The sequence below is a fragment of the Mytilus trossulus genome, chromosome 9 (genome assembly GCF_036588685.1).
Source record: "Mytilus trossulus isolate FHL-02 chromosome 9, PNRI_Mtr1.1.1.hap1, whole genome shotgun sequence".
In the NCBI taxonomy this organism is placed as follows: Eukaryota; Metazoa; Mollusca; class Bivalvia; order Mytilida; family Mytilidae; genus Mytilus; species Mytilus trossulus.
Window position 1 is genome coordinate 22,922,677 of NC_086381.1, and position 21,579 is coordinate 22,944,255.

A 21,579-nucleotide genomic window follows, 5' to 3' on the forward strand; every position below is an offset into this window, starting at 1 on the left:
ATACTCAAGTTATTGTCTAAAACCAAATGTGTCTTCTTGAAAACAACTATGACATGATTAAAAGCATTACTGGAAAGCAAATTTTTGCCATGCTTGTATTTCCCATTTCCATTCTCAATTTTATTTTGCTGTCATATAAGAACTTGAAAAGTAAGCTACATCATGTACATGTATAAACAAAAACAAATATATGCAAGAAAGGGCATAAAACCATATTGGGCTGTAGTTTTTTATTCTTAGTTTTACGAACCCTCCTACCCTAATTTTTGCCAAATAGGAAAAAAAATAAAATTAAAAATATTGATTTTTATTTTTTTTTCTCCTCCGACCCAGTGTTTTTCATGCAAAAAAAGTTCATAACTGCATGAAAGAATCTAAATTTATGCTCTTGGTGATTTAGTAAGCTGTTGCACATGGATTTTCAATTCAAACTTTGTCAAGAAAAGAAAAAATAGTTGTTACACTAGTAGAAAATCTCCTGGTGAAATAAAAAAAAATAATTTTGATATTGACGGTTGGTATTAAAAAAAAAATCAGCAGCAGCAGTTTTTTTTGTTTTTTTTTTCGTCCTCCTACCCATTGGTTTTTTTCAAAAAATTTCGTAAAACTAAAAATATAATAACTATGGCCTAAAACCGACTCAGAATTTAATAGTACATGATATTTATGTAGAACTCACAAACTTGAGATGATCAGAAATACAAATGGTTTTTATTCGAGTCAGATTTTTATTACCCAAACCCTTCAGCGATATCAATTAAAATTATTTAGTCAAAATTTAACACTAGTATTAAGGTTTATCATAACAGTCAAATTGGCAAATATGACCTTAATAATAATTATCACCTAAAAAAATACTGTGTACAAACTGACATATGTGCGGTTTGGGAAGATTTTTATGTTTTTAGATATATAAAAGTTGAATTTATTTTGCATACCTGATAGATAAAATCATTTTTGGTAAAGATCTGGATTCAAAATAATTTTTTTGTCCTATGCTTGAACAGATTTTTTATTCATCAATTTTGGAATCAGAATATTTTTTCAGGAAAAATAGCATAACCCCTCATGCCTTTTCAAGTTCTATGTTTGTTCCCTAAACATTTTCCATCTGAACTTTCTTTTAAACATAAACAATACGTTAATGTAGCCTTCGACATTCGTTCTGAACATGCATCAAATATTTGCCACTGGATGTTAAACAACAAACAACCATCAATACATAGGACATTGTCTTAGTATAAAGCTGGCATTTAAGGTAACGCCTTCCTCATATTACATGTATGTATGATGTCTCAGTTTTTAAATAGTTATTTGGTATAATATGGTGTCACCTAAGTCATTTTTGGACAGGATATTGTTTGTTTCATAGTATATGTATATTCTGCATGAATATTTTTTATCGCTACCATTACATGTATAAAAAACTAAACTATGTGGACCTTATGAGATCGCACACAAGACAGCTGATTGGATAAGTGTGATGAATTGTTACGCCTACATAAAACTGATATCCAATCGAATGCCAGCAGACACCTGTCAGTAAAAACAAATTGCAAGCGTTGATGGTTAGAGATTTATTTGTGTATTCGATATATTTGAAAAATAAGTTAGATAGACACTATTCGTTTTCCCTTTTTTTTCAGCTGGATTTCAATAACTGTTTTTTATTTTTTTTTCAGCTGGATTTCAATAACTGTTTTTACACTTTTTTTATGTAACAGAAAGGTATTTGAATAAAAGCGCACCACATGTAATGGAGATTTACAAGCATTTAATATAGCGACTTGTGTTTTCGGAACGTCATATTTTCAATAATTCACAGACTTTTGCAATAATATTTAACCTTTATTTTTTAACGAACGCCTCTAAATCTGGTATGTAAGAAAGTTATTAATGGTTTTTGGATTATAGACACAATAAAAAAAAAATGGAAATCAAACGTACAAGTCTGACAAAAATGAACGGACAATGCTATGACAATAAACAGAAAACGACAAAAGACATACATAGTACTGTTATAGTTTTTCCCTGTCTTAAGTTTACAATAACTTAAATGAAATTTATATAGAAAACATGAAAAGTTAAATGATAATGGATATTATTTACAATAATAAAGAAAAGTAACATCAACAATTTAATAAATTAAACATATTTAGATAAACATATTTAGATTACGTTTTCAAGTGTTAATCCCGACATCTGTAATTTTTAAGGGTATACAAATTATCTGTAACGTCAAGTTGACACATTTTCCCCCACGGCACCAGTCTGTAATTGCATAAATATTTATTTACAATCACTTGTAAACCATTAAATATAAAGTTTTTGATGTGTATATTCAATGAATAATTATTAAATATAATTTCGGCAATCTGTTGATTTTAAACTCAATTCACCACGGTTTGCGCAGCAGTATGACTTTGAACCACTTATGTTTTTTTTTAATATAGAAAATGTTAAATAATTAAATAGGAAGAGGTATGAATTAGAATTGATTATTTTCTTTATTTAATTAAAACATGGCAGACTTTCAGTTAACATAAACCGTCTTCTTTTTAATTTTAATTTTATTCTTAAAAGGGGAGCAACCCCTGATAAACACTGGGAAAGTTTTACCCGTTTTCTGTCCAAATTAATAAAATCTGAACACGACTAAACACGGTCTGACAACATCTTAACGTAATTTTGTATCCATGGTCTGTTTCGGTCTGACACTGTCGTAACGGATCTTAACGGGCGCATTTCATTTGCGCCAATTTTTAAAAAATCCAATCTTTCATTTGCGCCAAATAAAAAACTTCATTTGCGCCATTTCACAGGTAATACAGGTACCAGAAAAGTAAAATATTCATTGTTGTATAGTGAATAAGATTTGTTTCTACAGTATTTCACCTGGGTGAATGTTCATACTTACAAAACTGAGGTTTGAATTATGAAATGTTTACATTTTTTAGGTGTATAGATGGACGTTGTCAGTTCATATAGACATATAGAGGAAATAAGTCTGTATTTTTTATGATCACACATACTGTATATAGCTTATCATATGCATCATATTAAAAATCGTTTAAGTGTATCATAAAAATTGCAAAGCCAGAATAACAACTAATATGGACAGAATTATAACCTTACTATAATGTATTATGCTTACAAATGTACTGAATTTTTACTCTGTTTATAGAACAGACCTGCGTTTAAAGAAGTTTTAAAATACCTTTTGTTTGTAACTGATTTCTTTATATATTTAATTATGCAAACAAAAACTGTCTTTATTATTAAAAGTGTTTTATGAAAAAATCATTTATTTATTCTATTTACCTGTATTTACTTGAATTATTGGCGCAAATGAAAGGTTTTAATTTTGGCGCAAATGAAATATGGTTTGTGGCGCAAATGAAAGATTTTTTTGGCGCAAATGAAATGCCAATTGGCGCAAAAGCAAAGCACCGATCTTAACAGCTCGCTAGGAGATTCAGTCTTGATAATCTTGACATGCCTTAACGGACTAATTTACCTGATGTGACTATCGATCGTAACGGAGTCTTAAACGGTCTAAAATGTCTCGACGATTTCCTCTAGCGGTAAATCCAGTCAATCAAGATGTGATCAGACCAAAATGACCGTTTCAGACTGAAATCGTGCTACTAGTGCTTGACTTGATGCTATTGATTGTTTTGTTTCTATTTTCATGTTGTTCCCCCATTAATTACATAATGCATGTAACATATTCACCATTTACTTTCTCAATTTTAACTCTACGTTTAAGCACACTTGTTTTAATGATGTATTATCATTACTTTATAAAACAACCCCTAACTTAAACACAAACAAAGACATCTATAATTGACGGTTGTACATAAAGATTGTTTGCACTAGAAGTGAACTGTTGTTCCTGAATATGTACAGATATTGATCAAAACGATACACTAAAATGAACGTTTATCCTGTATTCCTTTGCACTATTTCTTTTCTAAATCCAATGAACCAAAAAAAATTAAATTAAAGAGTCCCATACGGACAATAGAAAATCATAATAGGCTAACATGGTTGAGATAAGTGGTTATTAATTTTCAATATGATCTTTTCCCTGCACTCCATCTTTTTTGAAAGTATGAATTTGACATTGTTTACATTCATTATCTATACAAGAGGTACAGATCGGCACAACTATGGAGCTGCATTAAATAACTTAAACATTAAAACATATCAAATAACATTATCAAAACAAACAACCTCAATTTTTGTAATGCATCACTTTATAGATATAATTGAATGTGGTATGAGAGCCAATGCGACAAATCACCATTCAAGTCACAATTTGTAAAAACTAAACAATTTTATAGAAAGCTTTTCGAGATATTTAATGTCTTCGTCATTTCAATTTATTTCACTTAAGATTTTCACATTTAGAATTGTTTTGAGTCGTGTTACTTAATCACTGGCATCCAAACACCTAAATGGTATTAACATTATGTGTCTATCACATTTTTGTTTCTGTAGACGCATAAAATTGTTTTAATTTCCTTTTTTCAGTTTCGTATTCCATTTTATATGACAAACAATTTGTTTGCAGTTTGTCATTCTAGCTTACGTTGTGTTGACAAGCATAAGAATTGTTTCACCTGGTATCTGCTTTAGAAATTAAGAGTATAGTCTTTTAACTTGTTACCTTCGTATGGTGTTTACATGTCTAAATTGATACGTTGTTTCTGGTGCATGTTTACACGGAATTCATATACAGGAGTGTGCTCCTAACGCAGAAGCTGCTACAACAAAAGTATGAGTAGGACAGATTAAAAATTACACTCCGTAAATTTTACGGACACCATCACGAATTGGTTGATCGATATATCTTTGTCCAAACTAACTTTAGACATTTTTACCACGTGTTAGATTGTGGTTTGTCATTACGTCGTCTGATCTTTTTTTTACCGAACGTGACTTATTCCCGAATGTGACTGTTTTGCTGAGTCTGAATTCGTATTGCTATAAATATAGACAGTAGTAGAATACCGATGTTCAAAACTCGTAAATCGAGGGACAAAAAAAAATTGGGGTAACAAACTAAAACTGAGGGAAACGCATTAAATATAAGAGGAGAAAGACACAACATTAAAATTAAAACATTAAAAACGGACTAAGCTTTAGACAAAATCCTATGAGAATAAAAAATATAACATCAAAACCAAATACATGATAAAATTGAGAATGGAAATGGGGAATGTGTCAGAGAGACAACAACCCAACCATAATAAAAAAAAAACAGCAGAAGGTCACCAACAGGTCTTCAATGTAGCGAGAAATTCCCGCACCCGGAGGCGTCCTTCAGCTGGCTCCTTAAAATTTACATATACTAGTTCAGTGATAATGAACGCCATACTAATTTCCAAATTTTACACAAGAAACTAAAATTAAAATAGTACAAGACTAACAAAGGCCAGATGCTCCTGACTTGGGATAGGCGCAACATTGCGGCGGAGTTAAACCTGTTTGTGAGATCTCAACCCTCCCCTTCTACCTCTAGCCAATGTAGAAAAGTAAACGCATAACAATACGCACATTAGATTCAGTTCAAGAGAAGTCCGAGTCTGATGTCAAAAGATGTAACCAAATAAAATAAACAAAATGACAATAATACATAAATAACAACAGACTACTAGCATTTAACTGACATGCAAGCTCCAGACTTCAATTAAACTGACTGAAAGATTATGATTTCATCATATGAACTTCAGGCACAATCCTTCCCGTTAGGGGTTTAGTATCATACCATCATAACATATATGAGAAGAACATAACCCGTGTCATGCCAACAACTGGTTTTTAATTAAACGTGTTTAGTTCCGATGCAAAGACCCTATAAGTGTATCAATATTTACGCCAAAATATGCAATCTTTAATGACCTGACAACAGTATCGTAACTATATCCTTTCTTAATAAGTCTATTCAAAGGTTTTGTTAGTTTCTGGGGTGAATACTGACACCTTTGTGCTTTATAAAGAATATTTCCATAAAAAATTGGATGTGAAATGCCTGAACGTATAAGAAGTCTGCATGTTGAGTTATATTTACGAATGATGTCCTTATACCGATGATAAAATTTAGTAAATGTTTTGACTAGTTTGTGATATCAAAAACCCTGGATTAATAATTTTTCAGTAATACATAAATGTCTCTCTTTTTAAAATCAAAAACATTGTTACATACACGAGCGGATCGTACAAGTTGAGATATATAAACACCGTAAGATGGTGACAAAGGAACGTCACCATCTAAAAATGGATAAATAACGATAGGAAATGAAAAAATCATCTCTTTTTTCATAAATTGAAGTATTAAGCTTTCCGTTAGTGATATAGACATCAAGATCGAGGAAAGGGCAGTGGTCATTGTTAGTATTAGCTTTATTTAAAGTAAGTTTAACAGGATAAATTTCTTTAATATATATACTAAAGTCGTCATTATTGAGAGCCAAAATATCATGACTTTGGAATAGAAAAGTACCGTGACACGCCTTATAGTAACGTGAACTCAAACTCAAATATAAGGGAAAACAAATGACACAACGGAAACACAACGTTAAAATGTAACACACACGGAAACGAACTATAATATAACAATAGCCATATTCCTGACTTGGTACAGGACATTTTTTTAAACCAAAAGAATGGTGGGTTAAACCTGGTTTTGTTGGATGTCAAACCTCCCTTTGTAATGGCAACGTTAAATATAACATTATAATGAGAACATAACATTACAGGCCTACAATACAAAAAAACAGGAGAACATATTAGACAAAGGAACACATGAATAATAGCTAACTTAAGGCACAAGGCTTAAAATTCAATATGCCAGAAGCGCGCCTCGTCCACACAAGACGTTACACGGTACTTTTCCATACCAAATTCATTTGTTGGGTTTTGATGTTGTGTTTGTTGTTGTCATTGGATTTTGTCAAATGTCTTAACGTTAGTACGTGTAGTTGTTGTAAATCGTATTTTTTTCTGTTGTAGTCGTGTGTTGTGTTTGGGATTATTAATCATCCAGTTCATTTATTAGATTTGATTTGGGATCAACGTAACTTACATGATATATTTGGTTTGCAGTTTAATCGGAAGAAACACCGACATACATTTAGCTAGATAATACAATTAATTATCTAATTACTACTACAACTAGATATTAATTAGTATGATAGTTTTCACTGTTATTAATATAAGTTAGATACAATGTAAGTCATACAAATCTAATCTTAACCTTGATCCAAATTCTTTCTCAATTTTTGGAACACGTTTTAGAAATTCAAATGTGACCTCACTTTGGGCGTTCCTATGGTTTTGACTCACACGGCTGTGAATTTGTAATGTATTAGTTTTTATTCTATAGCTAGTAACCACTTCAGTTTAATCATGTATATCTATTTTAAAGTCATTCTATAAAATTTACTGTTTACAAAACTATGTATGATTCTTGATAATAATGATGTTTTTGTCCCAGGCTGATAACCCTGTCCGTATTGGTCACACTTTTATGGAACTTTTGGACCTCGGCGATCTTCAACTTTGTACTTGTTTTGGCTTTCAAACTTTTTTCAATCTGAGTATAGTTTTGTGTGGACGTAACGCACGTCTGGCGTATACATTTGTTTTTAACCTGGTACCTTTTGATGGCTAATATTCGTTTGTTTCTCTGACCTATATTTTCTCCCATTTATTTATTGTAGCCCTGTCATGTAATTTTGTTATTTTAATGTTAACATAATTAACATAGCCATTAAAATGGAAGGTTTGGCATGCCACAAAACCAGGTTCTACCCACCATTTTTTTTTATAAAAATACCCTGTACCAAGTCAGGAAAATGGCCATTGTTATATTATAGTTCGTTTCTGCGTGTGTTACATTTTGGTGTTGTGTTTCTCTTATATTTGATACGTTTCCCTCAGTTTTAGTTTGTAAACCGGATTTGTTTTTTCTCTATGTATTTATGAACTTTGAACAGCGGTATACTACTGTTGCCTTTATTTACTGTCCCTGATTGTTCATATATCTCCACTAGAAGTTCAACCTGAGAGGATTGGATATTCTAGGTGAAAGTAAATTCAGCGAAGCACTTTGGGCGCATCACAATCAATAAAGAAAGAATTTAATTTAAAAAATGAGGAAGTAGGTGTGACAATATATCAAGTTATTTTTGATCCCAAGTTTTGTAGTTGTACCATATTTAGCCAGGCAAAACTTATCATGCAGATCCATAAGTGAGAAAATACGTTAGTTTGTAATATACGTTGTCATTTATTTGTCTGGTCTGTCCATTTGACAATCAACACAAGAAGAAATCAAAGGCATTCGTTCGATTTAATAAAACACTAATAAATTATTTATTTCATCAAAGGTGAATTGTTCCAGTAAATGATTATAGACAACCGCAAGAAGTATATATCAAGGGTGATTCGGTAATAGCTAGTAAATAATATTTGTAAAACCTTTAAGAATTTAATGTCTTCAATGCGCCTTAAAGTGCAACTTCGTACTGTATCCCGCTCTTTTAACACTATTAATTTGTGTGTCAGCAAAGAGTCTTTTGTAGACGAAACTCGCGTCTCGATCAAATACAAAGTTTCAATCCTGGTATCTATGATAAGTTTAGTGCAGACGAAACTCGCGTCTGGTGTGAAAGTTTTAGAGCAAACACACTTGACTAAAAATGAAATGCTGAATTAAAGTACACCATATTGCTCCTGTCCAATACATTCACACAGAAATATAATAAAGTGGTTCAAAAACAGATTTTCGCGTTTTCTTGCAAGAACTACCCAATCAAGTGTTATTTTAGCAGTTATTTCATTCATAGATGACAGTATTCCGGGTTGATCGCGTAGTATAAATCTTAACATTAAGAAGGTTATTGGTCAATATTACTAAATGGGCTGCCGAATCAAGATAGTTTGAATGACCCGCTTCTTACTATATTTAAAATTGTTATAACAAAGGGACGAAGGATACCAGACGGACAGTCAAACTCGTGTATTGTTACAAAGCTTAACCCAGAGCACAGCGAATGTCTCACTTGTTTTAACTGACTGTTTCTTTTTCTTTTGCTGATTATTACATGCTATCAATACAGATTAAACATAAAGAGGCATTGCAGAGGTAAATAATTACACTTTAAAAAAAAGTTTTAATTTTGTTTGATGGGTGAACTGATTATCTTTTAAAATAATACATGTATTTGTATACGTTTAAATTGTTCATACAAAACTAACCTGCATGAGTTCATGTTAGGCTACCACCCCCTTTTAATAAGTATGATCATCAAACAAGTACATTCAAATGAGTCAAAGTGAAAATGAAATAGAAAAATTATTCAACAAAATGTCGTTTGACAGTACTGATGAAATTAGACAGAAGTTTGATCTCAACATTCATAACATTACTTTATTATATCTCTACATGAATATATAGCGGTTTTCCAGATAATATACACATTCATCATTTTACCACTTCGTGTTTTTCTAAGCCATGTTCAACTTGGTAGAAAGTAAAATAACAAAAATACAGAACACTAAGGAAAACTCAAAACGGAAATTCCCGTCAACAATCCAAAATCAAACGCCCAAACACGATGTTTACAGGGTAATTTTATTCTATATCGCGTTCGATCTTGGCCCTCATCTCATGAACTGTTTTAAATCTGTAGATATCCTATCATGTCACAAACAACCTTTAACACTTATAAAGTACATCTGTATAGCCGTTTCCTGCAGTCTAGACACAAGAAAATAGCTGTGTATAACAGATGCCGTAAGCATTTTTATATAGTATGGTTTATCATACATCACTAATGTTAAGGCAGAGAAATGATGAGTCCAATATTCACTTATTGATTAAAAACTTGTTTAATATATATTAATTTCTGTTTTGGTTAATTAATTGACACAATTAATTTGACAACGGGTGTAAATTCTGTGTTAATGAACTTGAGTCCATTTTATTCTGATCTGGTTTAAAAATTAGTGTCATCAATTGACCTTAGAGTTTTCATGCAAAAAATACCACAAGCATTAATTAGATGCTGAATAATATACAGCGTCTGCTTTTTGATATTGTGTATAGGTTCATGCATCCTACTTTCGCTAGATTTGAGAAAAAGGGAGAAGAACACAGAAGGAGCCATCAAACATTATAAGCTGTTGGAAGATAGACATAATTATGTTCAAAAGAAAAAAGACGAACAAACAACAACAGATCCATTACATAGAACACGATAGATTTAGCAACACGAGTTCTACAAAACATTAAACTTGATCGTACAAGTGTCAAATGTTACCTTTAACGGTATACTCTTCATGAACTTATTCATTTATAAGTTCTGTTAAACTTGAAGTATAAACTAATAAAAATAATACCTGGTTTTTAATTTGTACCATAATGAACCATTATTTTGCTCAAATCAGTACAGTAAAAAGGTTGCAAGCAATGATAAGTTAAATTTGTTCTCTCACTGTTTTCAGTTTTACAGATTTTCTATATATATATATATAGAATACAGTCTTTTATCCCTTACTGACATTAATTCAAGAGATAGTTTTACCAGCATAAGACAAATTCCCATTCGGCGTAATAAAACCAGTTCTTTGAGTACTCAGTATATCATTGAAAGCGAAGTATAACAATCGACCAGTTCTACTATTACCTATATCATATACATACAGTAGATAACTTTAATATGATTTGTATCGTAAAATGAAAAAATATATTTATATATTATATGTATGTCCTTTGTTGACACTATGGTACACGTTCTTGATTTAAGAGTGCTTTATGCAAATAAAAGTATCAGGTGGGAGCTGTTAAAATTACAATTTATGTTAAATTAAGTCTAAATTACACATGGTGTGTAACTTACTCTTTATAGAAAAAAACGATACTCTAGGCTATTCATTACAGTGCAATTTATTTTTCACCGTATAACGAATGGTCATTAATATCTTGTTCGTGCCATAACTGTTGTGTTTATGGGTCATTTTCAAAAAATGTCGAATTATGAAATTGAAAAAATATTGAAAGTTACTTCTTCAAACAACCCTCTACATAAGCAGATATAAACAAACAGTATTTTCAGAACAGCATATTAAAAGATGCAATCGTAATGATGTCATACAAGAATATCTTGAAACATTTGTTGATCGGTGGTACGATATTTTGTCTATCCTGTTACCATTTTCGAAAGAAATTTTGGGTTATTTAGAAAAGGTTTAGATAAAATGTTAAGCTTGTTTTACGTAGCCAATTAGATGGTTTTCAAGAGAATAAACTTCTATATATATTCATTCTGTAAAATAATAGATTGTTTTCCAATTTTCCAGGTTGTACTGAAAAATGCCTCTAAAAGTGGTTTTCAAAATTTGTAAAAATTACCACCAGTAATGCAAGTCTAAGATAGCAATTTATATTATTCGGCATTTTGTCACCCCTTTCAAATAACCAAAGATCAAGTAAATCCATCATAAGTTAGTTTACCTTTCTCTTTATTTCATTATTTAAGTAATAACAAGCATTACTTATTTTGAATTATTTAGAACTATTTTTAGCGATGTCATTTCACATCTTGTGATCATTTCAACAATTTAATGTTTCTCATCGCCAACATAGTTTTGATAAAACATAACATAGCAATGAATTTCTACTGTAAACCAACTTATGTTCGCGGATACTTTATATCGCGCTTTATCCGTTCTTTAATACTTTGCAGCTATTTATTTGAACGATTGTCTAATTTACTTGATGTAATTTTATATGAACAGAACCATATTTTATAAATTCGCAACGATTATTACTTGAGGTGTTTTTTACTCGCCAATATCGCGAAAATGAATCGCTTGCAAAAGTTAGTTGGTTTACAGTATGCAATCGAAGAACTGAAACTTACACGCTTTTCCAAATAACTAAAAGATCTATATTCATCTATAATATTTTGATTTTCGTACTTTTTTCTTCGGGTGCAAATACATTTGGAACGCTTGCTATTTTTATCAATCCTCACACAATATCAGTGGTTTATTTCCTCATTTAAGTATGCAATACGTATATGTAGATATAGGAAGATGTGGTGTGAGTGCCAATGAGACAACTCTCCATCCAAATAACAATTTAAAAAGTAAACCATTATAGGTAGTTTGTTTAGTAATCATTTTTTATTCTTTTTTAGGGGGTATTTTATTAGTAAAATTTGATTATATGTATAGGTTTTGAAAAGACATTAAGGTTTTGTACAAACTATATTTGTAATTTAATTGTACTTGCTTGACACAACTATTTGTATATGATTAATACGGAAGATACCCTAATAAAGAGTCAGAAGATACAAGGAAGATATATGTAACAGATAAATCCAAGAAATACTCAAAACGCCATATATCAAAAACGAAATTTCAAGAATAGGCAACCCAAACTCAAGCATGCATGCGCAACGGCAGGTATATAGAAATTTGAAAGATAGCACATGCGGTACTACAATAAAGTGAATGTCCATTTCGTTAATGAATTCACTACAAAAAAATAAATATTGCATGATATAAATAATTCCGTCAAATTTGTTATAGATAGAAAATAACAAGATACCACTTTTATTTCATGCATCTAAAAATTGGTGTTCATAATACTAGTAGGCATTACGAAATAAATATCTGAAATATAAGGCTAGCAAAAGTTGATTTTTTTTGTGATACGAAAGCCAGCTTATATGTATCCATATTATCGGGTGTTATTGGGGAGATAAGAATTAAGATAAGAGACTTTCAATGAACGAACCAATCACCTGAACACACCAAATAAACGAAGTCATGGTAAGATGAACTTATAGAACGAGTATTTTTTTCCAACGACTATGCATGGATTCTATGGATATTATCAAATTGTTTGGTTATACTTTCACTTTAACTTTCTCATTAGCACTGTAAGACAAAATGTTCTTGAATCAAAGTGTCATTGAATACACAGTATGGTGATATGCCTTCAGGTTACACGTAGTGCGCGTAGACATATGACATTATTGAGGTGTTAACTTGCATTTTTAAGAGTACTGAGGGTACTTAAAGTTCCGTGTAATGTGCATGTAGAATTAATGGACGACTCTGATGTTGCTGATATTAGTAGACAATTGGCATGACACAAAACCAGGTTCAACCCACCATTGTTTTTCTTTATATGTCATGTACCAAGTCATGAATATGGCCATTGTTATATTACATTTCGTTTCTGTGTGTGTTACATTTTAACGTTGTGTTTCCGTTGTGTCTTTTATTTTTTCTTATATTTGAGTGTGAATTCACATTACTATAAGAAGTATCACGGTACTTTTCTATCCAATATTCATGTCTTTGGTTTTGATATTATATTTGTTATTCTCGTCGGATGTTGTCTAATGCTAAGTCCGTTTCTGTGTGTGTTACATTTTAATGTTGTGTCGTTGTTCTCCTCTTATATTTAATGCGTTTCCCTTAGTTTTAGTTTGTTACCCCGATTTTTTTTGTCTATAGATTAACGAGTGTTTAACAGCGGTATACTACTGTTGCTTTTATCTATTGTTGTGTTACTTTATTTTTTTCGATGTGTTTCGTTACTTCATATAGAAAAGAAATATTACTAGCTTATTATTGCAAAACAATTTATTTTTAACAGCATGATACACCTTCTTAGCATCTTGTTGGTGTCATAATTGGTCATTGGGTGCAGCTAAAAACATATCTGTCTAGACAACGAAGATTGCACGATTCCAATTATTCAGTAATGACTAAATTAAAGTTAAAAATAACAATAATATATCAAATTTGATTATTTAAAAAATCACTGCACGGCAATTGGATACGACCTAAACATTTTTTTCTTTTGGGATAATATCCTATGATTGTATCAAGGTAAATGTTCACTGAGAAACCTTCTTTCAAGAAAAGCATGACTTAATACTGAAGCTCTGGAATATCGTATAATGTGGTCATTTTTATAAATTTCTTGTTTACAAAACCTTTAATTTTTCGAAAAACTACGGATTTTCTTATCCCAGGCATAGATTGCCTAATCCGAATTTGGCACCACTTTTTGGAATTTTGGATCCTGAATGCTCTTCAACTTTGTACTTGTTGCCCGTTATAAATATTTTGATATTAGCGTCACTGCTGAGTCTTATGTAGACGAAACCGCGCGCCTAAGATACTAAATTATAATCCTGGTACTTTTGAGATCTATTACATGTAAGCAATTCGTCTACTTAACTGCTCACACGCTCCTAGATATAAATAACTTTATACGATTGAACAACTGCTATGTATATATATTTTTTTGTAGATACTAGTCATACTAGTATATAATATTTCTGTATTCTCTTTTGAATAGGTGTTATTGAAAGCATTTGAAATAAGATAACAGGCTATGTTCCTGTCCCAAGTCAGGAGTTTGTAATTCAGTGGTTGTCGTTTGTTTATATGTTACATGTACATATTTGTTTTTCGTTCATTTTTTTACATAAATAAGGCCGTTAGTTTTCTCGTTTGAATTGTTTTACATTGTCTTATCGGGGCCTTTTATAGCTGACTATATGCGTAATGGGCTTTGCTCATTATTGAAGGCCGCACGGTGACCTATAATTGTTAATGTTTGTGTCATGTTGGTCTTTTGTGGATACTTGTCTCATTGGCAATCATACCACATCTTCTTTTTTATATGCCAATTGACTCTTGAAATGTGTTTTCTAATACTGAAGGGATTAATAATACACAATTTAAAAATACATGAGTGTCTATCCCATTTCGGAGAAATCCGGTCTTTTTTAAATTTTAAATCGTGAAATATAACAATAATCAGTAACATAGTGTGACGAATTAAAATCATATTATTAAAAATTATTGAAAAACAGGGATGGTCAAATGCCTACGCGCTTCATATGTAGCATGCTTAAACATTCAACGTTTTTGTCTACTTTTAAAACGTTTATTCTAGAAATTTATGATTTAAAATGCATGTAGGATAGATGCACTTTATGTCAATAATATAACTGATTGGCGTGACAAGGAAATGATTTTTGTCTTTAATTTCTATCACAATGCTAGATGATTGTATGTAAGTGATGTGTTTTTCAATTAATGTCAAGTCAGCTTTATTATATTGAATATTCAGTTACTATAAATTTTAGTAAAATTGTCTACTCTGAAAAGATTCATATTAACAAAACAATTATGAACAAATGTAAAATAACACAAACAACCATCGTAAGTCATCTTGATAAACAAAACAAATTTCCAAATACTAGTGTAGTTCTCTAATCTTATGTCATATAAAAAACGTGAAAACTCTACAAATACATTAGAACAGACCTCGCTTATTACACAAGGGTAGATATACTGTGCATTTTTTGTGATAAAAACAATTTCGAAATTCATTATGTTCTTTCTCTATAACGTACAGATTGACTATAACACTGTTTCATTAATTTGACCATTCAAATTGTTTATCAACATTATAACGTGTTATACATGTTGTAGTATTCTTTTATTTGAATTTATGAATATGACTTTTACTGTTAAGTCAGTTGTTTGCTGATGTTTTAAGATGGCTTTTTTATATTTGTCGTGGATCTTTACTTATCCATCCCTTCATTGTGTCTTTGTTCTATGATAGAATATTTGTATTATTGTCTTTCTTTTTTGCTCATGTGCTTTGTCTATATTGTGTTTCATTTTTACTAAAGACGTGGCTTTGTAATTATACATCCTGTCATTTTGTTATTGTATTATGGTTAATTTGTGTGTACACTTGTCTTTCAATTTTTCTAAAGTACTTTTTCTATATTATGTGTGTATTTCTTAATCACATCGTTATTTGTTTTTTGTATTGATTAAGATTATTTCACAATGGTCACTACTGTTCCCCTATTTTTGACATTTTTACCTATTATGTCTGTTTGATTCCTTCCCACAATGCTGTCAATTGAATTTTATGCGACTGGCATACGAGTAAGAGATTGAGCTAGCTATTAAACTAGATTCAATCAAACATTTTCTGAAAGAAAAAGGAAAATGCTTATACCAAGTCAGGAATAGGACAAGTGTTCTTCATTCGTATGATCTGTTTGAGTAAGTGATTATACCAGTAGATGAGGGAATTTCCGTTAAGAATTTTCCTCGGAGCTCAGTATTTTTGGTTATTTTACATTTTTCTGATACATATTGTTGTTTACATGCGGGTTTTTAATGTTCTTGTTATCTCTATGAATTCGTGGATATTCTTATCAAATTGTCTTACAGTTCTTACGATAAAATTACAGTGCATGGTTATTTCTGCACTCTAACTTTATATAGCATTGTCAGACAATGTGTACTCGAATTTTAGTGTCATTGAAAAAAAATCATCATGGATACCAGGACTAAATTTTGTATAACCACCAGACGCGCGTTTCGTCTACAAAACACTCACCAGTGACGCTCGAAACCAAAAAAGTTCAGAGGCCAAATAAAGTAAGAAGTTGAAGAGCATTGAATACTAAAATTCTTAAAAGTGTTTGCCAAATCCAGCTAAGGTAATCTATGCATTGGGTAGAAAAGCCTTACTATTTGAAAAATGAATAAATAGTATGATGATATGCATTCACGTTGTAGCGTTGATGGACCTTCACTTTATAATGTAAACTGCTAGACGAAAAAAAAGTAAATTGTTTTAAATCTCTTCGTGATGACAATTTCATGAATACTATAGTGTCTGTAAATGAATTTATCGTCAACTAATTTATAGTCAACTTCATCGAAACCAATTCACAGATTTCAGACCAAAATGACACAGTAATTAACAATAATAGGTCAAGTATGTAACACATAAACAAACGACAACCACCGAATTACAGGCTCCTGACTTGGGATAGGCACCTACATAAAGAACGTGGCGGGTTTAAACATGTTAGCGGGATCCTAACCCTCTCCATATCCAGGGATAGTGGTGTAACAGTACGACATAAGTCATTTGAAAAAGGCTTAACTCATCAGATGGATAAAAATACAATTACTACAAACACAAGTTGACGTGTCCGGGTACTTATACATCCCAACAACAAAATGACACTAAGTACTATTCTGAGAGTACTCACAGTTACTGACAGTTAGTTTAAAGCCACTAACAACTAATAAAAAAGTCTAAGACTAAATGTACAATTTCGGGACTGTCAACAGAACGTAAGATAAAATGACCGTTATAAGTAATGAGCGGTTTTTATTACTTTATGAAGTTTTGAAATCACTAGTTATTTATAAGAATTGACACAGTATTGTGTGTTTATAACGTTTTTTGGTCTAACGGTTACCCTGTTGATAAAAACCTTCTTCGTACGAAGAAGCATGTCAGGAAGTTATAATGCTAGAATCTTAACACCTATCCCATTAAAGTTTCTACATTAGAAATCTCTTTTGCAAATATATTTTAACGAATGAAAATGAACTTATTGTTATTTATATGGTATAATTAACAATAATTAAATTAACAGAATGGTTTAACAGCTGTAAAATATTGCCTATTTAAATGTTTTGATAATACTTTGTAAGGAAGTGACTTCGTATATTAAAAAGAAATAAACCAATAGGTCCAAGTGTCACTGAGTTCGAGTTCATAGGATGGCGATATGCCCTGGTTCGACGTGTGGAGCGTTCAGACATCTTACATTATTTCACTTGCATTTATTGACGTTCTTAAATGTACTTAATTTCTGTTTAAAGTTCTTTGAGAGTAAATAGAATTTCAAGTTCTTAAGCATACTGCTACACGTTAAAAAGAACATTTTCTTTGATAAAAATTCCATAAATACTACATTATCTTCAAGTGATTTGTTTGTCAATCAATATAGGATCAACTTCATCTTATCAAATTCACAGATTTGCTTGATGAAACCCTCTTGAGAGTCATTTTAACCGTCAAATTATCAATTCATGCAGTAGAACTTCTACCTTCTACTTATCGTGAAAGACATTTCTAGGGCCAAAAAATACGAACGCTGTTTTTTCATCAATCTTCACACTTTTTCAGCGTGTTATCTTATTATGTAATAATGTTTGAAGTAGATGATGTTTGTTAAGAAAGCACTTTTTATTCTTTTTTGTGTATCATTGTTTTTTTATAAAATTTTGTTAAATAAATTATCATAAATGATGGAAATGAAATAACATTAAGTTTTGAACACGATTTATTTGTAATCTTTTTGTAGATAATTAATAAAGATGATACAATACACAAGAGTCAGAAGATGCTAAGAAGATTTATATAACAGATAATCGAAATAATTTCTTCATGTCATGCTTTGAGCTCATTTTGCTGAGTTTAAGATAGCGACACATATCCTGCCCATGTAAAAATGAATTATTTGAACAGTTAATACTAGTAGCATGCAAGTGTTCTCCTGTTCATAAAGGCAAAATACAAATAGATGTGTCAGCTGGAAGCCGTTGGTGGTTCTATTTCTGTGTGATTTAATTTTAATTCGATTTGTTTTTGCTTCTTTATACTGAAAGTAAATACTGCTGGCTTAACCTTGCAATACCATTTATTTTTTTCTCGGCACGTCTTTCTTTATCATCTTGTTGGTGTCATTATTATCATACTTTATTATATTGCGATCTTATATATGTTAACAATTGAAATAGGTACGTCTAGACAAGAAATATTGCATGATATAAACAATTCCGTCAAAAAAAATAGATAGACAAAAGTGGTATCTTTTCATTTGCAAATAAAAAGATACCACTTTTATTGCAAACACTGAACGCCAATCTCAAAATCGTTCTTTAAAAATAGACACTTGGAAAAACATTCTAAAATTAAAGACTATTAAAAGTAGATAAGCTATTAACACCTACACATTTACGAAAACTAGCTTCTATATGTGATTGGGGGTTTTTAAGGGAGATACGAGTTATCCATGAAAAAAACTTGGTTACCTCATTTAATGGAAGGCGTTGTTAAAAGAAATGCGCCTTACAGCACGAGGGTTTTTGTCCACGTCTATGAATTATAGGACCGTCTAATCAAATTGATTATTTCTGAATTGTAACCTTATTATTAGCACTGTGAGACAATTTGTACTTGAATCTTCGTGTCATTCAATACATCGGATGTTGATATGTCTTCGTGCTGCATGTAGTGCGCTCATATATCTGACATTATGAAATTTTCAAATTGCATTTGTAGGAGTTCTGAATGTACTTAACTTTCAGTGTAAAGTGCATTTGAGACGATGGACTTTCCCTTTATAATGAATATTGCTAACCGTCAAATAGTAAATTTCTTAAATCTCTTCGTGATTACTAAATGCAAAATCTATTACCGTTTAACATAAAGTCCATCAAGTATAAAAAAAAAATAAGGAGATTACATAAACTGCAAACTTTAATAATAAAACAAGGTGTTCGCATACATAACAACCTGGCAATCACGTCGTTGATGTTCAGTTACATATCATGTTGCGCTATGTAACGTACAATTATTAACTAATTCGTTTTATTAGGAAAAAACGTTTTGATGCAATTAGAAGTTTCTCTTAAAATGATCCAATCAATAAGATTTATAATTTTATTTTTTTCTTATTTATTCCGTTTTTCATCAGAGTTTTTTAAACAATCGATATGTATATGGGAACTAATTAAGCTTCCCTTATTTACTTAAGTCTTAGCCCTTATAAGTGCTGTTCTGTTGCTGTGAAATTTAACCTTAATCTCAATTTATGCATTTGTAAAAACTCTTCAAAGATACAAGGCTCTTAACTTCTTCTGGTGACTCTTTTACGTTTCAAAAGTTTCATCAGCATTGTCTGGATCTAATTACTCGGATGATTAAAATAAGTACAAAGTTGTATTAAAGACAGAAATATTAAGATATTATCATTCAACTTTAGATTATTATTGCCTTATGTTTGTAGGTTTGTTTGTTTCCAATACATGTTGGATAGCTGTCTCATTGGTAATAATACGACATATACTTATATATATTTATTTAGACTGGAACCTATTAAGTGGTCATAATACAAGTGTTACCCATGTCATCATTTCTGTCCCTCTATCCATATGGAGTGCAATAGTTCGCTGAAGATTTAACCTACTGAGGTACATATTAGACCGAAGTGTGGTTCTTAGTTGTAAAATATTCAATAAACGATCACATTCGCGATTTATTCTTTTGTGGTTTTACTATGTTTCTAATTTCGTCAACCGTACTTTTAACGTGCATCATACATTGTTGTTGTTATTGGTTTTGAAAGGCGGCTTACTTATGTAGTAATTGCGTCTTAAATTCATATAACATAAATATTATGTATATATACTTTCAGTCTTAAATTTATTTTTAGTATTACGTTTTGTCGAGTAATTATATGAAACTGTGACGAACATGGTTGACTGAATTACTAGGAAATATATATATGTTGAGGGACAAAAAAAAACCACACGTACCAGAAGGTACATATACTATCAAAATAAAAAAAAAACAAGAGCAAATGATAGTCCCTAATGAAATGTACATTATTAATTGAAAGGTTTCATACAATTGTTTAGAAAATTTATATGGTTGTTCACCTTTGTGTCGTACATATATATATTTAAAAAAGGTATATTTAGAAACCTGTAACAAGACATGTGCTAGTTACATTGTATATGCTACCAATGTAAGGACGTTTCCCTCGATTGATGTAGCAAATAAAGAATCCTTAAGAAAGGATTGGTTGTAGTTATTCCTTTTCCATAATGGTAAGTTGCGTCATATTTTTCCAAATAAATTGCCAAAGACATACTGTTTTTTTGTGATTCCTCATTACCTGACAAGAAAAAAACACTTCTGTCATTCAACGGGAAATCATCCCTTCCTACGTCCTAAATCGCCTATTTAGATATATATATATATAATATATAAATGGAACAAAAATAGAAAAAAATGAATACATTTAATACCAGTATATTATTTAAACAATGACATTAATTGGTTTTATTTAAAGTACAGAGAATGTCACCGAAACAGAAGTGCTGGGATGTGCATATATATAATTATACAACAATCTGTGTGTATTTGTCTAACTGACATCCTCTAGTACAAATTGTAGAATTTAACATTTTATTATCATACAAAAAGATTCAACTCTAAGACTTGTTTCTATTCTAATAGTGAATGAGCGTAGTGATTGTTTTTTTTATTTTTCTTAGTTTCTATCAATATTAGTATGACTATAGTCGTCCGTTTATGAAAATCTGAGAGGACATATTGTATTTTCACTTCAGCTTGAAAGACTTTTAACATATAAAGTTAAATGATTAAGATAAATGTTAGTGGCACTTTCATTTAAAAAAAGGCCTGTAACAAATTGATTATCTGAGCATAGTGCGATGTGTTTTGTTGCTTACATATCTTTAAAAACAATATGACTGTAATTGTCCATTGTAGAGAATCTTAAAGTGATGTTGTATTTTCCCTTTATGTGTACTGTTAACTTATCTAGTATACTAATCTTCAATAGATCAGCGTGTTTACTAGAATGTTGATACTTGGAAAAATTAAATGCG